The following is a 21,257-nucleotide window of genomic DNA, read 5'->3' on the forward strand; positions in this document are numbered from 1 at the left end:
ATCATGGCATCTAGTCCCATCACTTCATGGTAGATATATGGGGAAAGAATGGAAACAGTGACAGACTTTATTTTCTTGGATTCAAAAATCACTGCAGATGGTGACTATGACATTAAAAGACGCCTGTTCCTTGGAAGAAGAGCTTTGACAATCCTAGACAGCATATTGAAAAGCAGCGACATTACTTTGCTGACAAAGGTCCTTATTGTCCAAGCTATGGCTTTTCCAATAGTCATCTATGGGTGTGAGAGTTGGACCGTAAAGAAAGCTGAGCGCCAAAGAATTGATGCTTTTGAACTGTGGTGTTGGAGAAGACTCTTGAGAGTCCCTTGGACTGCAAGGAGGTCGAACCAGTCCATCCTAAAGGAAATCAGTCCTGAATATTCATTGGAAGGACTGGTGCTGAAGCTGAAGCTCCAATACTTTCGCCACCTGATGGGAAGAATGGACTCATTAGAAAAGACCCTGATTCTGGCGAAGATTGAAGACAAGAGGAGAAGGGGATGACAGAGGATGAGATGGTTGGATGGTATCACTGACTCGATGGACATGAGTTTGAGAAAACTCTGGGAGACAGTGATGGACAGGAAAGGCTGGTTTGCTGCAGTCCACAGGGTCGCAAAGAGCTGGGCATGACTGAGGGAGTGAACTGAACTGAACTGAAATGGGCCTCAGGACTACTACAAAGCAAGTAGCTGCTAATGGATTGACATTCCACTTGTTAACTCTCTTTCCCATGAGATCAAAGGACCTTCTCTACTTTTAGGGTAGAATCTCACAGGAGTATTTCTTTTTATTTTCTTAAAATATCTATTTATTTATTTATTTATTTGGGGTTGTGTTGGGTCTTCATTGCCACACTCAGGCTTTCTCTAGTTGCAGAGAACTAGGGCTACTCTTTGTTGCAGTGCACGGGCTTCTTATTGCGGTGGCTTCTCTTGTTGTAGAGCACAGGCTGTAGAGTGCACAGACTTCAGTAGTTACTGCACATGTGTTCAGTAATTTTGGCTCCTTGGCTCCATAGCTCAGGCTCAGTAGTTGTGGCACATGGGCCTAGGTGCCCCATGGCATGTGGGATCTTCCCATACCAGGGATCGAACCATTGTCCCTTGCATTGCAAGGCAGATTCTTAACTGCTGGACCATCAGGGAAGCCTAGGAGCCATTTCATAACATGCTTTCATCCAGATCTATGAACTCCCTAGAGCCAGATGTCATATTCCACCACGAAGTGAAGTGTTGGGGTCTCCAGAGGACCACTGCCCTTGAACCTGGAGTAGAAGCTCCATCAGCCATCAGGACACAGGTCCTCAGAACCTGCCTCCTTCAGACACCTGGTATGAGCAAGGGCATCAGCATGAGGAACCCACTCCAGTACTCTTGCCTGGAATATTCCATGGATGGGGGAGCCTGGTAGGCTACAGTCCATGGAGTCGCAAAGAGTCAGACAGGACTGAGTGACTTCACTTTCTTTCTATAGTTCCTTTTGGAAAAGGAAACGGCAACCCACTCCAGTGTTCTTGCCTGGAGAATCCCATGGACAGAGGAGCCTGGTGGGCTATGGTCTATGGGGTTGCAAAGAGTCGGACACGACTAAGCAACTAACACACACACACACACACACACACACACATATCAGCATGAGAGCTGCACAAGGAAAGACACATCCAGCAATCACCATGGTTTCTCGGTGTAACTGCGTGCCCTGCACGGTGCTAGGCACTGGGTTAGCTGACAATGACATTGAAACAACTGGGTAGTGATTAAAACAACCAGATGTTACAATGAGCTTCCCACCATGGCCTTTTTCTTCTCCTTTCCTCATCTATCCCTTAACAACAAAGTTGAAAAGGAGTAAGAAGTGGCCTGACTTCATACAGATGTTCATGATCCCGCAATAACCACAGGGCCATAGGCTTACTCATGTGTTATCAGTGAATGTTCTCAGCGATCCTGTGGGGAAAGCAATCTCCTCCCCATTTTACAGAGGGAAAAACTGAGGCTCAGAGAGAGTCGCTACCTGTCTCATCTCCTGCGCTCCTGCCTTAAGGAGGAAAGTGGCTCCAGGACACCCCTGGAGCAGGACGCCACACTCACTGGGGCCGGGTGGGACCCCAGAGCTTTACCTACGAGACAGCGGGACACCGAGCCCCAAAGCGGGAAAGCGGCGGCTTGAATGCGGATCCCTTTGTCTCCCCACAGCCCAGGGCGATCCCGCCCCCCACCCCCTGCCGGGCCCCACACCCTCAACAGAGTCCCAAACACCTCAAGATTGAACCTGTGGTACTCACAGGTTACGCGTCTCGGCAGAAAAGTCGTCACGGTCGGCATATTTACGTCAGGTTTCCATGGCAACGGCGATACGCAGGCTAGTCCGCCACATCCGGAAATGCCTTTTCACCCTCTTTCACCACCCTGGACTTCTGTGAAAGCAGAGCACATTAGCTTTGGCTGCCAACAGAAAAAGCGTACTAATTAGAGGTACTAGACTGGGATCTGGGAAACTGGCAAACTCCAGGAGGAGAGTTGCCCCAGAGAGGTATCCATCCTGGGGTTCTTAGAGACGGTCTACACCTCAGAAGGCTAACAGCCATCATCTGTGGTAAGAACATTCAGAGAATGCTTATAATCATGTGATTGAACAATCTAGGAACTCGGAAAGATGTCATTTAAAGAAACATTCAGAGGTGCTTCAGGGAGGCAGGCCTAGAATAATATAATCATTTAATAGGCAGAAAGAAATCTGGTCGATTCCCTATACAATTGGCTTCTGTTTGGGAAATTCTTATTATCCATTCCTGATACTTTCTTCCATGAGGAGGGACATCTATGACCAAAACATTTCTAGCTTCTCTATTAATTGACTTCTCTACTGTGGGAATCACTTACCTGATTAGTGGCTTTGGAAGGAGGAACACACAGCCCAGACCCTTCCCCTTCAAAACTCTTGAAGCAAGCTGCCTTTATGGAGCACATGTTTGCTTTGCTCTCAGGGCTGTGTCCACAGCTCTTCTTCCCTCCTCTGAGTCTTGATGGCTCCCCAACTAGTTCTACGATCTGTTACAGAATGTTTTTGTGTTTAAGAGGTTCCCCAAATACATCCTTTCTCCACATCTGGGCTCTGACCCAAGAACTATGACAAAAGAATAAAAAGAACATCAATTCTATTACTTATAAAGGTGGTATTGGGGAAAATGGCTTAGATTTGTAGGCAATTGAGCTTCCTTTTAATGAACCCCAGAATCGTACTGACTTGACCAACTGAAAGTGCTTCGTGAGGACTTCCATGGTGGTCCAGTAGTTTACAATCTGCCTGCCAATGCAGGAGACACAGGTACAATCCCTGGTCTGGGAAGATTCCACATGCCACCGGGCAACTAAGCCCAGTCTCCACAACTACTGAGCCCATGTACCAGGGAGCCCTAGAGCCTGAGCTCTGCAACAAGAGAAACCACCATAATGAGAAGACTGTGCACTAGAGAGTAGTCCCCCCTCCCCTGCTGCAACTACAGAAAGTCTGCACACAGCAAGGAAGACCCAGTGCAGCCAAAAAAACACAACTGTTTCAATTGCAGCAAGTAAGTTTTTTAAAAAGTGCTTCATGAGACAGTCACAAAGGCCAAACACTGCAATGTAGAGCTATCTGCTGCTGGTGAAGAAGCTCTGTCTATACGTGTTCAAGGAAAGTAACTTTTTTGCCAAAGGTCATCCCAGTAGCAAAAGAGTGTTTCAGGAAACAACCTTTGACAATCATTTTTCAAAGTGAGTAAACACCCCTAGTTCTGACTGCCTACTCACCAAGCAACTCTTTGAGGATATGGAGCCAATTGTAGTAACAATCTCTCAGATCCTTAACACAGGAGATTGCACTGGAGGCTCTTGTTGTGGAGGGGGATTGGAATTAGGTTCTAAATCCCAAGAGTAGGGTGAAAAACATGCATCATGAAAATTTCCTGTGGAAATCCCTTCAAGAAGGAATGGAAATATTCAGAGATCGATACCCACATATAAACTGGCATGCAATCTATAGCCGAAACTATACCAAGCCTTCAAGAACCAGTGAATCCCTATCCTAGTCAATGATTCCAGACCACAGGAAAAAAGTACACCCAAAATGTATGTTTTGGATATTCATTTTTACTTAATAAATTCCCCCAAATAACAGCCATGTATTATCTCTCAGGATTCAGTGTGTTGACTTGGCTCAGTTGAGTGATTTTTGCTCTACATGATGTCTTTCACTCAGACTCACAGTCATCTGGAGGTGTCATTCTGCTGGGACATCCAAGAAAGGGTACTCACATGGATGATTGGTGCTGATTATCTTCTGGGAGGCTCAACGGGGACTGTTACATTCACGGTCTCCTACCCAGGGTGTCCTGATTTAGCAAATACAAATAAAGGACACCAAGTTAAATTTCAGTTTCAGATAAACAAAATCACATTATATTTGGCATACTTTGGCTAAAAATCAGTCTTTAGTTCTCTGGAATTCAAATTTAATTGGGTGTCCTGATTTTATCAGGCAACCTGACTCTAGGAGAGCTATGTGGAGAGGAACCAAGGTGCTGGTAGTGAGATATGGCTGTCTTGTCTTCATGATGTGTGACAAAAAAGCTTGGGCTGCTCACCAGAAACAGGTGGTAGAGAGGTTTCCCCCCAAGCCCACTGCCATAGTTAAGGATACAATCGGCAGCCTGGGCACGTTTTGTTGTGGGTGACAGATCTGTACAAAATGTGTTAGGACACATACTGCTGCAGTGTTCATCTCTGTTCTCCCTATGTTTACCTTCCCTACAGCAAGAGCCAGTCTTGATGCTCCTTCCCCTTGTCCCCAAGGAAGTTTGTGACAGGGCTGGGAGCAGAAGTTGTCTTACATCCACGTTTCTTCCATCCTTTGTAAAACCTTAAACTCAGTATGAGGACTGGGCTGTTTGTACCTGCTACAGAAGGGAGGGTATCTGAGAGCCTGGAGAGGGAGAGGAAGAGAAATTTCTTCTACACAGGGATGAGATCAGAGATCTACAAGTCCCTCCAGAAGTAGGGACCGAGCACTGCTGCCGCTGCTGCTGCTAAGTCGCTTCAGTCATGTCCGACTCTGTGCGACCCCATAGACGGCAGCCCACCAGGCTCCCCCGTCCCTGGGATTCTCCAGGCAAGAACACTGAAGGGGGTTGCCATTTCCTTCTCCAATGCAGGAAAGTGAAAAGTGAAAGTGAAGTCGCTCAGTCGTGTCCGGCTCTTAGCAACCCCACGGACTGCAGCCCACCAGGCTCCTCCCTCCGTGGGATTTTCCAGGCAAGAGTACTGGAGTGGGGTGCCATTGCCTTCTCTGGACCTAGCACTACTCCATATCAATACTTGTGGTGGTTCTGTGGATGGTTCATCAAGGCTGGGAAAGCAGCAGTACGAGAGATTTTCTCCTTTGAATCAAGGAGTCAGGGGATCTGAAGACACTGAGTCATCTATGTTGATGGTTCAACCCTGAGCAGTGTGGTCAGATGGGTCATGATGGCAAGGGTCTACCCTGGCTGCCTCAGGAAGACAAGATCCCATAAGTGGAACTGCTTTGTCAAAGAGCACACACATTGAATATTTTCAGTATTTACTGTTTAGTTGACCTTTACAATTTACAATCTTTTTACTAGTGTTTAGCACACACAACCATAAGACAAGAGAACCTGTTTTAGTAGATCTAAATCCATGATGGATTTTACACTTTTATTGCTTGCTAATTTGATATCCTGGTACTAAAATGTTAGATTATTTTAATCTTTCATTTTATGTCCCTATAAGTAGCATATTTTGTATTTGTGCCCAAGAATATATCCTGGAATAATTCCAGAATTTGAAAGAAAATCTGATCAGTGAGTTTATGTTTATACTGCATCCTCTTTAAGTGGAAAATGTAGGGCTACAAGAACTTCATATACTGCTGGTGGAGGACAGATTGGTACAACCTCTTTTCAGAAACATTGGCAACATCGATGAGACAAGAAAAAGCAAGATCCCCATCAGCTGCTGCACTTTTGGACACTGACTGCAGAACATCTTGGGTACTCATGCTCTGGGAAATATGTGCAAAAATGGTCAAGGCCACATGGAATCATATCAAAGCAGTCCCATAGTCACTTTATTAGAGAAATCTGGAAAAGAAGCTATTTTCAGATTTAAAAGAAGGTTGCCAAAAGGAATTTTGTCTAAGATGCGGGCGTGCTAAGTCACTTCAGTTGTGTCCGACTCTTTGGGACCCCATGGACGTAGGCTGCCAGGTGCCTCTGTCCAAGGGATTCTCCAGGCAAGAATACTGGAGTGGGTTGCCATTTCCTTCTCCAGGGGATCTTCCCCCACCCAGGGATGAAACCTGCATCTCTTATGTCTTCTGCATCGGCAGGCAGGTTCTTCACTACAGCACCACCTGGGAAGCCCAAGATAGTATTTATATATTTATAGCTGAAACATTCACACAATTACATACCTTACGTTATCCTCAAAACAACTCTGGGAGGATGGCATCATTATTCCAATTGACAGATGACACACTCGGATTCACTAATGGAAGACCAATCTTTCAGAGTCATCTTAAGGAAAAGGAATGAGATCTACCTCTTACGATCCCCAAAGGTCATCATCCAACGGTCTCCTTGACAGATGATGGCCTTCTAGAATTTAAAACTTGGAGTTTTATATGTTTCTAAACTATGCCCACTGAGGTAGTATTCACTGCCTATCCTCTCTCTTTGAAGAAGCTGATGGTGCAGATGAAATCCTAGTGCATAGTCATGTAGGGGGTAATGGACCTGGTGTCAAAATCAAGAGTTTGTGATTCCTGCGGGGGCTCTATGGGAAACTGCTTCTCCCACTATCAATCTAAAAGGTAAACTAAGGGGCAGTAAAATGACTAGGAATTAAAGAAATAGCTTGATGATCTTCCTTCACTCTGGATTCCTCAGGAAAGCCATCCTGCAATGCCTCAGGCTTGCTTTACTATGGAAGTGATGTTGCTGTTGTTTAGTCACTCAGTCGTGTCTGCCTCTTTGCAACCCCATGGACTGCAGCATGCCAGGTTTCCCTGTCCTTCACTATCTCCCAGACTTTGCTCAAACTCAGGTCCATTGAGTCAGTGATGCGGTCCAACAGTCTCATCCTCTGTCATCCCTATCTCCTGCCCTCAATCTTTCCCAGCATCAAGGTCCTTTCCAGTAAGTTAGCTGTTTGCATCAGGTGGCCAAAGTATGGGAGCTTCAGCCTCAGGATCAGTCCTTCCAGTGAATGTTCAAGGTTGATTTCCTTTAGGATTGACTGGCTTGATTGCCTGGCTGTCAAAGGGACTCTCAAGAGTCTTCTCCAGAACCACAATTCAAAAGCGTCAGTTCTTCAGTGCTCAGCCTTCTTTATGGTCCAACTCTCATATCCGTACATGACTACTGGAATAACCATAGCTTTGACTATATAAATGTTTGTTGGCAAAATAATGTCTCTGCTTTTTAACACACTATCTAGGTTTGTCGTAGCTTTTCTTCCAAGCAGCAAGCGTCTATTAATTTCATGGGTGAAGTAACAGTCCACAGTGATTTTGGAGCCCCCCCCCAAATAAAGTCTTTTACTGTTTCCACTTTTTCCCCATCTACTTGCCATGAAGTGATGGGACCGGATTCCACAATCTTAGTTTTTTGAATGTTGAGTTTAAAGCCAGCTTTTTCACTCTCCTCTTTCACCTTCATCAAGAGGTTCTTTAGTTCCTCTTTGCTTTCTGCTCTTAGGGTGATGTCATCTGCATATCTGAAGTTACTGATGTTTCTTCCAGCGATCTTGATTCCAGCATGAGCTTCATCTAGTCTGGCATTTCCATGATGTACTCTGCATACAAGTTAAACAAGCAGGGTGGTAATATATAGCCTTGAGGTATTCCTTTCCCAATTTTGAACCAGTTGGTTGTTTCATGTCCAGTTCTAACTGTTGCTTCTTGACTCGCATACAGGTTTCTCAGGAGGCAGGTAAGATGAACTGGCATTCCCATATCTTTAAAAAATTTCCACAGTTTGTTGTGAGAACAACAATATGGCAGAATAGAAGGACGTGTGCATCTTCTCCTGTGAGAACTCCAGAATTGCAACTCGCTGCTGAACGACCATCGACAGGAGAATGTTGGATCCCACACACACACAAAAAGATACCTCGCATCCAAAGGCCAAGGCAAAGATACCTCACATCCAAAGCCCCAACAAGATGGTAGGAGGGGCAAAATTGCATTTAGAATCGAACCCCATACCCACCGGAGAAGTTTGGAGGGCTCAAACAAAACCTTGTGTGCTCCAGGACCCGGGGGCCCCACAGAGACTGAGCCAGACCTGCCTTTGAGTGTATGAGTGTCTCCTGTGTAGGCATGGATCAGCAGTGGCCTGCTGCATGGACAGGGGCTCTGGCTTCAGCAGACCTGGGTCACCCCAGTCTCTATGTTAGCCACCATAGAGCCACCAAGCAGATGATCCACAAACTGCAGAACAATTATGCCAAAGAACTTCTCACACTGTTAAGAAAGTTCTAGGACCAACAACAGATTTCCCAACCTGGGGATCAGGCAAAGGGACTGTGATCCCTCACGGAATTTGAGTTTGGAGGCCAGTGGGATTTGATTACAGAATTTCCACAGGACTGGGGAAACAGCCTTTTCATGAAAGCAAAAGAGGAAAGTGAAAAATCTGCCTTAAAACTCAGCATTCAAAAAACGAAGATCATGGCATCCAGTCCCATCACTTCCTGGCAAATAGATGGGGAAACAACAGAAACAGTGATAGATTTTACTTTTTGGGTTCCAAAATCACTGCAGATGGTGACTGCAGCCATGAAATTCAAAGACTCTTGCTCCTTAGAAGAAAAGCTATGACAAACCTAGACAGCATATAAAAACGCAGAGACATTACTTTACTGACAATGGTCCATATAGTCAAAGTATGGTTTTTCCAATAGTCATGTATGGATTTGAGAGTTGGATCATAAAGTAAGCTGAGCACCAAAGAACTGATGCCTTTGAACTGTGGTGTTGAAGATTCTTGAGAGTCCCTTGGACTGCAAGGAGATCAAACCAGTCAATCGTAAAGGATATCAGTCCCCGAATATTCATTTGAAGGACTGATGCTGAAGCTGAAGCTCCAATACTTTTGCCACCTGATGCGAAGAACTGACTCATTAGAAAAGACCCTGATGCTGGCAAAGACTGAAGGCAGGGGATGACAGAGGATGACATGGTTGGATGGCATCACCAACTCGATGGACATGAGTTTGAGCAAGCTCTGTGAGTTGGTGATTGTCAGGGAAGCCTGGCGTGCTGCAGTCCATGGGGTCGCAAAGAGTTGGACACAACTGGGCAACTGAACTGAACTGAACCAAACTGAACACAGTTAAAGACTTCAGTGTAGTCAATAAAGCAGACGTAGATGTTTTTCGGGAAATCTCTTGCTTTTTTATGATCCAATCGATGTTGGCAATTTGATCCCTGGTTCCTCTGCCTTTTCTAATTCCATTTTGCACTTCTGGAAGTTCTCAGTTCGTGTACTTGAAGCCCAGCTGGAAAGATTTTGAGCATTACGTTGCTAGCATGTGAGATGAGTGCACCTGTGTGGCCGTTTGACCATTCTTTGGCATTGTCTTTGGGATTGGAAGGAAAATTGAACTTTTCCTGTCCTGTGGCCATTTTTGAGTTTTCCAAATTAGCTGACATATTGAGTGGAGTACTTTAACAGCAGCATCCTTTATGATTTGAAATATCTTAGCTGGAATTCCATCACCTCCACTAGCTGTGTTCCCAGTAATGCTGCCTAAGACCCACTTGACTTTACCCCAGGATGTCTGGCTCTCGGAGAGTGATCACACCATCGTGGTTATCTCGGTCATTAAGACCTTCTTTTGTGCAGTTCTGTTGTGCATTCTTTTCAATTCTTCTTAATATATTCTGCTTCTGTTAGGTGCAAACCATTTTTGTCCTTTATTGTGCCCATCTTTGCATGGAATGCTCCCTTGGTATCTCTAGTTTTCTTGAAGAGTTCTCTAGTCTTTCCCATTCTATTGTTTTCCTCTTTTTTCTTTGCATTGTTCACTTAAGAAGGCTTTTAAAAAATCACTCCTTGCTATTCTTTGGAACTCTGCATTCAGATGGGTATATCGCCCCTTTTCTCCTTTGCCTTTTGCTTCTCTTCTTTTCTCAGCTATTTGTAAGGCTTTCTCAGACAACCATTTTGCATTTCTTTTTCTTGGGGAAGGTTTTGATCACCGCCTTCTGTACAATGTTACTAACCTTTGTCTTTAATTTTTCAAGTATTCTACCAGTCTAATCCCTTGAATCTATTTGTCACTTTTGTTGTATTATTAGAAGGGACTTGATTTAGGTCATATCTCAATGGCCTAATGGTTTTCCCTTCTTTTTTCAGTTTAAGTCTGAATACAATCCTGAAGAATTGATGCCGTTGAACTGTGGTGCTGGACAAGACTCTTGAGAGTCCCTTGGAGAGCAAGGAGATCAAACCAGTCAATCTTAAGAGAAATCAACCCTGAATATTCATTGGAAGGACTGATGCAGAAGCTGAAACTCCAATACGTTGCCCAGTTGATGTGAAGAGCTGACTCATTGGGAAAGACCCTGATGCTGGAAAAGACTGAAGGCAAAAGAAGTTGGTGGCAGAGGATGAGATGGTTGGATTACTTCACTGACTCAACAGACATGAATTTAAGCAAACTCCATGAGATGGTGAAGGACAGGGAATCCTGGTGTGCTGCAGTCCTTGGGGTCACAAAGAGTCAGACGTGACTTAGCAACTGAACAACAAAAACAAGAACAATAGGAAGTTAGGAGAAACTAGATAAAAGGGGGAAACTGCTTTTTAATATGTGCTTAGTCGTGTAAACTCTATTTCACTAAAGATTTCCCCATTGAGTCCTGTAGCCTCCAGAACATGTCTGAATCCTAATTTCTCTCAGTACTCACATTTCATTCTGTCCAGGGTAGCAAATGTTTTAGATGTAATGAACGATATTATTTTCAAATTATAATATTTAAAATATTAAAAACAGTATTACAAAATAATCATTAAATCTTGCTTGACAAGGCAGGAGTAAGTACTTACAAATTATATGGAGTGAGTTCTCATGATATTGAAGCATTCCCAGAGAAGTTCTAGAATAACACATGAAAAAGATGTCCATTTCTTCATGGGATTGGAATGCAAAAGGAGGAAGTCAAGAGACACCGGGAGTACCAGGAAAGTTCGGCCTTGGAGTACAAAATGAAGCTCAGCAAAGCCCAGTAGAGTTTTGCCAAGAGAATGCACTAGTCATGGAAAACACCCTCTTCCAACAGTGCAAGAGATGACTCTACACATGGACATCACCAGACGGTCAAAACCAAAATCAGGTTGATTGTATTCTTTGCAGCTAAAGGGGGAGAAGTTCTACAGAGTCAGCAAAACAAGACCGGGAGCTGACTGTGGCTCAGATCATGAGTTCCTTAATGGAAAATTCGGGACTAAACTGAAGAAAGTAGGGAAAACAACTATGCCATTCAATATGATCTAAGTCAGTTCCCTTGTGGTATGCAGTGCAAGTGACGAATAGATTCAAGGGATTAGATCTGATAGAATGCCTGAAGAACTACGGATGGAGGTTCATAACATTTTACAGGAGACGCTGATGAAAACCATCCCCAAGGTAAAGAAATGCAAAAAGGGAAAATGGTTATCTGAGTTGGCCTTAAAAATAGCTGAGGAAAAAATAGAAGTGAAAGGCAAAAGAGAAAAGGAAATGTAGAGTTCCAAAGAATAGCATCTGAATATAGAGTTCCAAAGAATAGCAAGGACAGATAAGAAAGCCTTCTTAAGTGGACAATGCAAAGAAACAGAGGAAAACAATAGAATGGGAAAGAGTAGAGATCACTTCAAGAAAACTGGAGATACCAAAGAACATTTCATGCAAAGATGGGCACAATAAAGGACAGAGGTGGCAAGGGCCTAACAGAAGCAGAAGATATTAGGAATACAGAGAAGAACTGTCCAAAAATGGTGTGGTCACACCAGTGACCACAATGGTGTGGTCATTCACCTAGACCCAGACATCCTGGCATGTGAAGTCAAGTGGGCCTTAGGAAGCATTATAAGAACACAGCCAGTGGATGTGATGGGATTCCAGGTAAAGATGAGTGCTCTTAAAGTGCTGCACTTAATAGGCCAGCAAATTTGGAAAACTCAGCAGTGGCCGCAGGATAGGTTAAGTTCAGTTTTCATTCCAATCTCAAAGAAGGGCAATGCCAAAGAATGTACAAACTACGGTACAGCTGTGCTCACTTCATATGCTAACAGGTGGCAGTAGTGGTAAAGAACCCGCCTGCCAGTGCAGGAGACATCAGCAAAACAGATTCGATCCCTGGGTCGGGAAGATCCCCTGGAGGAGGGCATGGCAATCCACTCCAGTATTCTTGCCTGGAGCATCCCTTGGACAGAGGGGCCTGGCAGGCTATGGTCCATAGTGTCACAAAGAGTCAGACACAGCTGAAGCGACTTAGTACAGGTGTTTTTCTGGAATCCCCTGGCTCTTTCTATGACCCAATCGATGCTGGCAATTTGATCTCTGGTTCCTCTGCCATTTCTAAATCCATTTGTACATCTGGAAGTTCTCAGTTCACCTACTAATGAACCCTAGCTTGATGGATTTTGAGCATGACCTTGCTAACATGTGAAATGATCTCGATTGTATGGTAGTCTGAACATTCTTTGGCCTTGCCCTTCTTTGGGATTGGAACGAAAACTGACTTTTCCAGTCCTGTGGCCACTGCTGAGTTTTCCAAATTTGCTGATATGTTGCATGCCACACTTTAACAGTGTCATCTTTTAGGATTTAAATAGCTCAGCTGGAATTCCATCACTTCCACTGGCGTTTCATAATCATGTTTCCTAAGGCCCAGTTGACTTCACACTGCAGGATGTCTGGCTCTAGGTGAGTAGCCACACCATCGTGGCTTTCTGGGTCACTACTATCTTTTTTGTATAGTTCTTATGTGTTTTTGCCACTTCTTTTTAATCTCTTTTGCTTTTGTCAGGCCCTTGCTGTTTCTGTCTTTCATTGTGCCCATCCTTGCATAAAATGTTCCCCTCATACCTTAATTATCTTGAAGACATCTCTAGTTTTTCCCATCCTATTGTTCTCTTCTGTGGGTTTTTTTTTTTTTTTTTTTTTTTGCATTATTCACTTGAGAAGGCTTATCCAAGACACTTTATTTGTAGAAAAAAATGAAAAATGCATTTAGGAAAAAATCATTCAAAACCCCTGAAACCATCTTATTTGTGGAGAAGAATTCCTAACGGTTGAGTATATATTTGTTTCTGAGACATTTTACTATATAAATATAACTGTTCATCATAGAGCATGGTAGTGAGGTGATAGCCTACTTATTATTTTATACAACTGCTTTCTTTGGAGCAATACCAATGTGGGCTTTCTATGTGGTACTAGTGGTACAAAAACCCATCTGCCAGTGCAGGAGACCCAGGAGACAGGGATTCGATCCCTGGGTCAGGAAGATGACTTCAGGGAGGTCATGGCAACCCATTTCAGTGTTCTTGCCTGGAGAATCCCATGGACAGAGGAGCCTGGCGGGCTAGAGTCCATAGAATCACAAAGAGTCATGATATAGGCCCATGTAAACATAAAAATGGGAATAGAAACACCAATGGCCAATTTAGGTATGATAATTCTAAGAATTGTTAATTATTATTGCTGACTCCCTTGGTTCCCCACAGTTGTAAGTGCTAAACCTGTAGTTGCTCATTAAACCCTCACCACAATCTATGAGGAGGAGCTACTGTTGCCCAACTTTAAACATCAGGGAAATGAGGCACACTGAGGGCAGGGCTAAGCAGTCACAAGACTAAGACGTGAACAGACTCTAGGTGCCTGCTGAGCCCCACATCTAACCAGTGCCCACTGCTACCTCTCACCTGATAATACTCATTGTCATCAGGTCACACAAAGCTTTGGAAAACCATACATAAAAACAAACTCAAAAGGGACTAAAGACTTAAGTGTAAGGCCAGAAATTACAAAACTCTTTATTAAAACATAGGCAGAATAGTCTATGCCAAAAATCGTAGCAAGATTCTCTTGCACCCACCTCCTAGAGTAATGGAAATAAAAGCAAAAATTAACAAATGCAATTTAATAAAACTGAAAAGTTTTTGCACAGCAAGGGAAACGATAAACAAACAACCCTCAGAATGGGAGAAAACAATTGCAAATGAAAAAACTGACAAAGGATTAATCTCCAAAACATATAAGGTGCTCAGTCAGCTCAATATGAAAAAAACAAACAACCCAATCAAAAAAATAGGCAGAAGACATAAACAGACACTTCTGCAAAGAAGACATACAGATGGCCGATAAACACATGATACGATGCTTCAACACTGCTCATTATTAGGGAAATGTCAATCAAAACTGCAATGAAGTACCACCACATACTAGTCAGAATGGTTATTATAAAAAAAAATCTATAAACAATAAATGCTGGAGAAGATACGGAGAAAGATAACCCTCTTGCACTTTTGGTGGGAATGTAAATTGATACAGCCACTGTGGGGAACAATATGCAGATTCCCGAAAAAAACTAGGAATAAAACTATCATATGACCCATCAATTCCACTATTGGGCATATATCCTGAGAAACCCACAACTCAAAAAGAAACACGTACCCTAAGGTTTACTGCAGCACTACTTACAATAGCCAGGACACAGAAACAACCTAGATGTGCATATACAGATGAATGGACAAAGAAGTAGTGGTTCATATGTACAATGGAATATTACTCAGCCATAAAAAGGAACGAATTTGAGTCAGTCATAATGAGGTGGATGAACCTAGAAACTGTTATACAGAGTGACGTAAGTCAGAAAGAGAAAAACAAATATAGTAAATTAAAGCATATCTATGAAATCTAGCCAAATGGCACTGATGAACCTATTAGCAGGGAAGGAATGCAGAAACAGAACAGAGAACAGACTTGAGGACACAGCAGGGGAATGAGAGGGTGAGACAAATTGAAAAAGTAGCACTACACACACACACACTACAATGTGTAGAAGAGACAGCTAGTGAGAAGTTGCTATATAACACAGGGAACCCAGACTGGGGTTTATATGAACTAAAGGGGAAGGATAGGGGGAGGGGAGTGGGGAGGGAGAGGATACACATACATAGTGGCAACTGATTTGGAATGTTGTGTGGCAGAAACCAGCACAACATTGTAACACAATTATCCTCCATTTAAAAATTTAAAATGTCAAACTGAGGTCCAATATTTTCCTCCAATTTAATAACAAGAAATTTAAAGCCCCGATATTCATCATTTTGGTTGTTATTGGAGGGGAATTTTCTTGTTACATGGAGGAAGGGGCTTCCTCAACCTCTCATCTCTCTTCCTGTCCCTGAAAAATATTACCGTTCTAAAGGCTTTTATGGGGGTGCAGTAAGAATGTACTTGCTTCCCTGCCATTTTATGTTTTACACACTTGCAAGAACAATAGACATCTCTCCTAGGTAAAAAATAAATAATATAAAAAAAGAGCAGAAAAGCAAGCTTTCCCCAAAACATACAACCCCAAAACACCTGCTGAATGTTTTTATCTGCATTTCATAGTTCAAGAATATATTATATTCTTTCTTATGCAGGAATTTATATATTTACGCATGTAGGGATGTGTTTGTATACTGATCTACAAAAGGTAACATCTCATTTTAGTTTTCCAACCCTCCTATCACTATAGTGGGTTGACATATGTCCTGAAAAAGACATGTCCAAACCGCAATCCCTGAACCTGTGATGAGACCATTTGGGGAATAAGGTCTGTGGCATGAAACTACATGAAATCATGAAATTGACATTAAATCATCCTGTATTTAGGGTAGACTCTACAATGAATGATTGGTGTCCTATAAGAAAAAGGCCAGAGGGAGAGCGTTGTGACCTCACTAGACCTTTTGAGATTGCTACAGCACCGCCCCCCAAGATTAGGCTTCCCTGATAGCTCCGTTCATAAAGAATGTGCCTGCAATGCGGGAGACCTGGGTTCTATCCCTGGGTTGGGAAGATCCCCTGGAGAAGGGAAAGGCTACCCACTCCAGTATTCTGGCCTGGAGAATTCCATGGACTGTATAGTCCACGGGGTCGCAAAGAGTCAGACACACCAGGGCGACTTGCACTGCACAAGAGAGAGGAGGGTCGGCTCAGAGCCCTGAGAAGTGCACAGGTGCAGTCGACCCCACAGCAAAGGTCAAACGGAAGTTCCTCTGCTGAGGCGGCATCCTGGAAGAAGCTTTGGTCTTTGTGGAGTGGTGGCTTGGGGCCTGTGCACCTCAGCAGTCTCGGGCTTAGCTGCTCAGAACTGAGGGAGAAGCCTCACCTGCGAACAGGGAGGAATGGAACTTGGCGCCTGCCTTGTGCCTCACTACAGAGCCCTGCGCCCACCACTGCCCTACTGCAACGGTTGGCAGTGCCTGGGAGCAGTCAAGGTTAGTTTGCTTCCTTTTGGGATACTTGTCTTTAACACCGACAAACACACCGCCTTCTGGGGTCGTACAGTTTTCCTGGCCCACAGAAGACATTTGAAGCTCCCAATCCTGGAATTCTGGTATTGATGTGAATACACCTTATAGCATATTAGAATGGCTGTACTCAGAGATACCATCCCTTCCTTGTTGGAATGCCAGTGCCACATCTGTCTGGAAATCCTCATTGAGCCTGTGACACTGCCTTGCAACCACACGCTCTGTAAAGCATGCTTCAAATCAACTGTGGAGAAGGCACATTTGTGCTGTCCTTTCTGTCGCTGCCGGGTCTCTTCGTGGACTCGGTACCACACCTGAAGAAATTCTCTTGTCAATATGGAACTGTGGGAGATAATTCAAAAACACTATCCAGAGGAATCCCGGCTTAGAGTCTCTGGGCAACAATCAGAGGAAATCATTGATGACTATCTCCCTGTTCGTCTATTAAGTCAACCTGGGGAGTTAAGAAGAGAATATGAAAAGCAGAGAAGCAAGGAGGAGGCAGAGCGATGAGCCATTCAGGAGGGAGAAAACAAAGCCAGTGAAGAATACATACAGAGATTACTGGCAGAGGAGGAAGAAGAGGAAAAGAGACAGGCAGAAAAAAGGCAGAGAGAGATGGAAGAACAACTGAAAAGAGAAGAAGCGCTGGCAAGAAGGCTAAGCCTTAATATTAGCAATGTCTGTGAGGAACGTGTCTCGGCTCTCCTCTCGTATTCCAAAATATCTAATCCAGCCAACAACCGAGTCACAAAGGAAAAGGAAGAGCAAACGAAAAAACACTGGCGATATTCAGAAGTATTTGTCACCAAAATCTCAACTTGAGTCAGCGTCACAGTCTGAAGTTGTAGAAGAAGACAGGAAACCTCCAGGTCCAAGGAAACTGACAGCGGTGATGGGAAGAACCCTACATGGCAAGACACAGAAGTTGAGGAAGATATGCCAGCGCTTTCTCCTCAAATACACCTTGAAGTTCAAAAGCAAGATGCAGAAGCTTCACTGCAGTCACTGAAGTAGACCTCAGTTATGTGCCAGTGGTGGAGAATGGTAGCTTGAAGGAAAAGTGAAAACAAAACAAATCAGTCATGAAAGAGAGTTACGTGTCATCAGTCATGAAGAGCCTAAAGCTGGAGTTTCCTCTTCTGGAGAAACTGCAGTTAAGCCTTATGGCGAAACGGAGAGTGGATGTACAGTGTCAGATGTGACACAGACACTGAAAAATAACACAGCTGTGACAGAAAATGAGGAGTCTCACCTACTGACCAATAAGGACATCTCCAGAGCAAAAAACCAGGAATCTTTGTCTGAAGCAGTCAGCAATCCATGCTATTCTACAAAAAGAAGGAAAATGTTCCTCAAAGTTTCCTTCCGAACAAGAGTAAACAAGTTCACTTCACCCCAAAACTGTTAGATTTGGAACGTCTATTTTTTGCGAGACATAAACAAGAAGAACAGGATAGGTTATTAGCATTGCAGCTTCAGAAAGAGGTGAATCAAGAACAAATGAGGCCAACCTGGCTAAAAGGATCCCCAGATGAATGTCAGTTACGAGCTACGTCGTCACCTCCAGGCAAATTACTAAATGGACAGAGGAAGCATGCCAAAGAGAGAAGCTTCCACAGACAAACTGATCTAGAGCATCCAGCACCTCACAGAGCCTGAAAAGTGAGCATTGGCAACCTTCCTTTAGGTTCCAGTTGGAACATTGTTCAGTTAATGCAAGAAAGTACCAAGTTCTACTGTAGATGCTTGTACATAAAATGACTCATTCCCTACAGCCTGGTAAGTCAAAGAAAAGTATTTTTCAGATGTTTCACAGATACACAAAGTAATGCTTGGGTAAGAAGAGTGTTTACAACCTAGTAAAGCTGGATTGTGAAGCTCTATCATAGACTCCTTATAAATTTTTCATTAGTGCTGCTCTGTGGGCACACTCATTGTCCCTAATTAAAGGCCTGTGTGATCACAGAGGCAGAGTATACAGATGTGTTTCTGCCAAACCCAGTTGTAAGCAAGAATTCCACTCCTTTCCTTTTTTTTAATAACTGTGACAGACTAAGTTTAAGTTGACAGTCCTTATGGATGTAAAAATGCCTTGGCCAACTCCCAGGAAATCTTAATGTCCATGCATTTCCCCCCAAGATGCATATTTTAGTGCCTTTGAGCACTTTATTGTCCTGACTAGTAATCAGAGCAACATTATCGTATACCGAGTAACTAAGGAAGCCAGGCAGAGTTTAAAATCTGTTTTCTTGCAAGTTTCTCATTACCTTTGCAGAGCACTTGACATGTATCTTCCACAACACTAATTTCCATCTCTAGTTTGATTGTTTTCAGTATTACAGCATTTTCTTTGACTTCAAATGGGTTAAATCGTGGAGTCAGAAAAATCAGACTTTTCTGGAAAATGATGACTTAGCTGAGAGAAAGGAGAGTTGGTGCAAAAGGAGTTAATCTTGGCTTGAGACTGAGTGGGGTAGATTGAGAATTTGGAAGTACTGGAACTGAGTGGATGATAGACAACTGGGTCTAGGATGGAGTAGCAGGTGGAGTTTGGCAATATATTCTTTCTTGTCTTTCTTTGCTAAATGACACAAAAAGCATGTGCGTTTTACTGCTTTTCACACCATACTATGTAAGCTGCTCTTCCAAAACACAAAACGGGAATTTACTGTAGCAGAGTTATGTCCTAGTATCCTGTGTTATAGAACCTGACTAAACATGTTGTCTCCGTATGTTGTCATTTGTATTGATACTGACTCTTATTTGTGTTTATGCACAAAAATGGAAGAGATGATACTTGGATTTTGCCCTGTCTTACCCCAAAAGTTAAATCAGAGAGCAGCAATTTCACCTGTGAAATTTAACTTAGAGACGGTTAAACTTTTATTTCATTCATATGAAAAACTTGGAGCAAAAAAACCCCAACAGCTTTAACAGCATTTCTGCTGATGTCTAGTTTGCCATCCTTTTAAGGTTATGATACAAAAAATGTCCTAAAGCTAATAATACTAGCTTAAATTTGTCAGTGATTTTATACATAATTACGCTTTTTGCCTCCAAATTTCATAACTGAAATTCTGTAATTTTGCATACTTGATGACATATACTTCAGTATTGATTGGGTGATAATGGGTAGAATTCTGAAGGTAATTTAAACTTTAATTTCCCCTTTCTCATAAATGATTGTCCCCTGAGTGATGATTGTGCTGAAATGAAGTGTAGTTAGAAACTAACCAGATTTGTCTAAATAGACAAAAATCTCTCTTTTCATCAAACCTATATTTTTTAAGACCTGTTTTGCTTTACATTTTTAGAACTCCTTGAATTTAAAGTTTCGTAATTACATCTTCCTGGAGTAGTCCATTACCAAAATGGATATAAAATACTGTAATATATTTAGGATTTACATATATAGCCACTTATTTGTCTGTGTAAAGTTTTCTAACATATTTTTAAGGTAAATTTTAATTTTTCAGTTACTCTTTCTGATGCTCCTATCATAAATGCACTTTTGTGATAAACTAGTAAATGTTTTGTGTCAGTCATTAGTATATACTGATGCGTTTCCTCCCATTTTTTTTTCTTCCCATTTTCATGGAAGGGATATGACAGTGTTTAATTTCTCAGGGAGTACTAAAACTGTGCAGAGCTTGAGAATCCGGAAATGAAAATAATTGATAAAAAGAAAAAGAAGAGAAGGAGAGAGAGATGTCATACAGGCAAGAAGGCCATGTGAAGATGGAAGAGGAGATTGGGGCCCTGCTGCCACAAAGGAGCTCCAGAAGCATTCAGACCCAAACTACCCCAGAACATATGGAAGAAGCAGGGTCATGCCCAACATGCTGATTTTGGGCTTTATGTCTCCAGAATTATGAGAGAATACATTTTTTACGTTTCAGACAACATAGTTTGTGAAGTTTTGTTACACAGTCTTCAGGAGCTAATATGCTCACTAAATGCATCCCCAAATGTTCTTGTAAATAATCAACACACTGCATTCTATATTTTTCATGCCTACTGTGAGAGAAATTGCAATAAAGATTTATAAGTAGAAATAAATATAGATAACGTTTCTCATTACCAGGGTTTATAAAATGTATTGTCACTTTCAGAGCTCACAGCATCCCTGTGAGGTAGTCATTGTTACTACTTCCCATTTTGTAATAGGAAAATAAAAAAGGATAACTGAGGGACAGGGAGAAGAAGAACTTGGGGGAGAGGGAAGAGGTTACCCAAGAAAAACATAAAAAGTCCAAAAGAGGCGGAAGTGTGTGTTGTTGTTTAGTCGCTCAGTCGTGTCCGCCTCTTTCGTGACCTTGTGGAATGTAGCCCGTCAGGCTCCTCTTCCCATGGGATTTCCCAGCCAAGAATGCTGGAGTGCCGTTTTCTTCTCCAGTGTTACCTCTATAGAACCCCCTTAATTTAAAAAGAGGAGGAAGGGCTCACTGGAGTCATCAGAAATTCCTGAGAGGAGCTGGGCCTGGGATAGTGGGCAGGACCTAAGGGGGCTAGATGGAAAGGAGGGGATGGGGAGTCCATCCTGACTGGAGTGAAGAGTGGGGGTGCCAGGTGAGCAGACAGGGCTCAGAGGCAACTGATGGGACACTCCAGGGATCTGAGGCCATCCGGGTGTAGGACTGATTGGGGAAGGACCATAGTTGCTTCCATG

At 43.0% G+C, this 21,257-nt stretch overlaps 1 pseudogene; it reads left to right on the plus strand.

Annotated features, from left to right (window-relative positions):
* Positions 1–16,702: 16,702 nt before the first annotated feature.
* On the plus strand, positions 16,703–19,695 carry LOC139181071 (E3 ubiquitin-protein ligase RNF168 pseudogene; annotated as a pseudogene).
* The last annotated feature ends 1,562 nt before the right edge of the window (positions 19,696–21,257 follow it).

The sequence above is a fragment of the Bos indicus genome, chromosome X (genome assembly GCF_029378745.1).
Source record: "Bos indicus isolate NIAB-ARS_2022 breed Sahiwal x Tharparkar chromosome X, NIAB-ARS_B.indTharparkar_mat_pri_1.0, whole genome shotgun sequence".
Classification (NCBI taxonomy): domain Eukaryota; kingdom Metazoa; phylum Chordata; class Mammalia; order Artiodactyla; family Bovidae; genus Bos; species Bos indicus.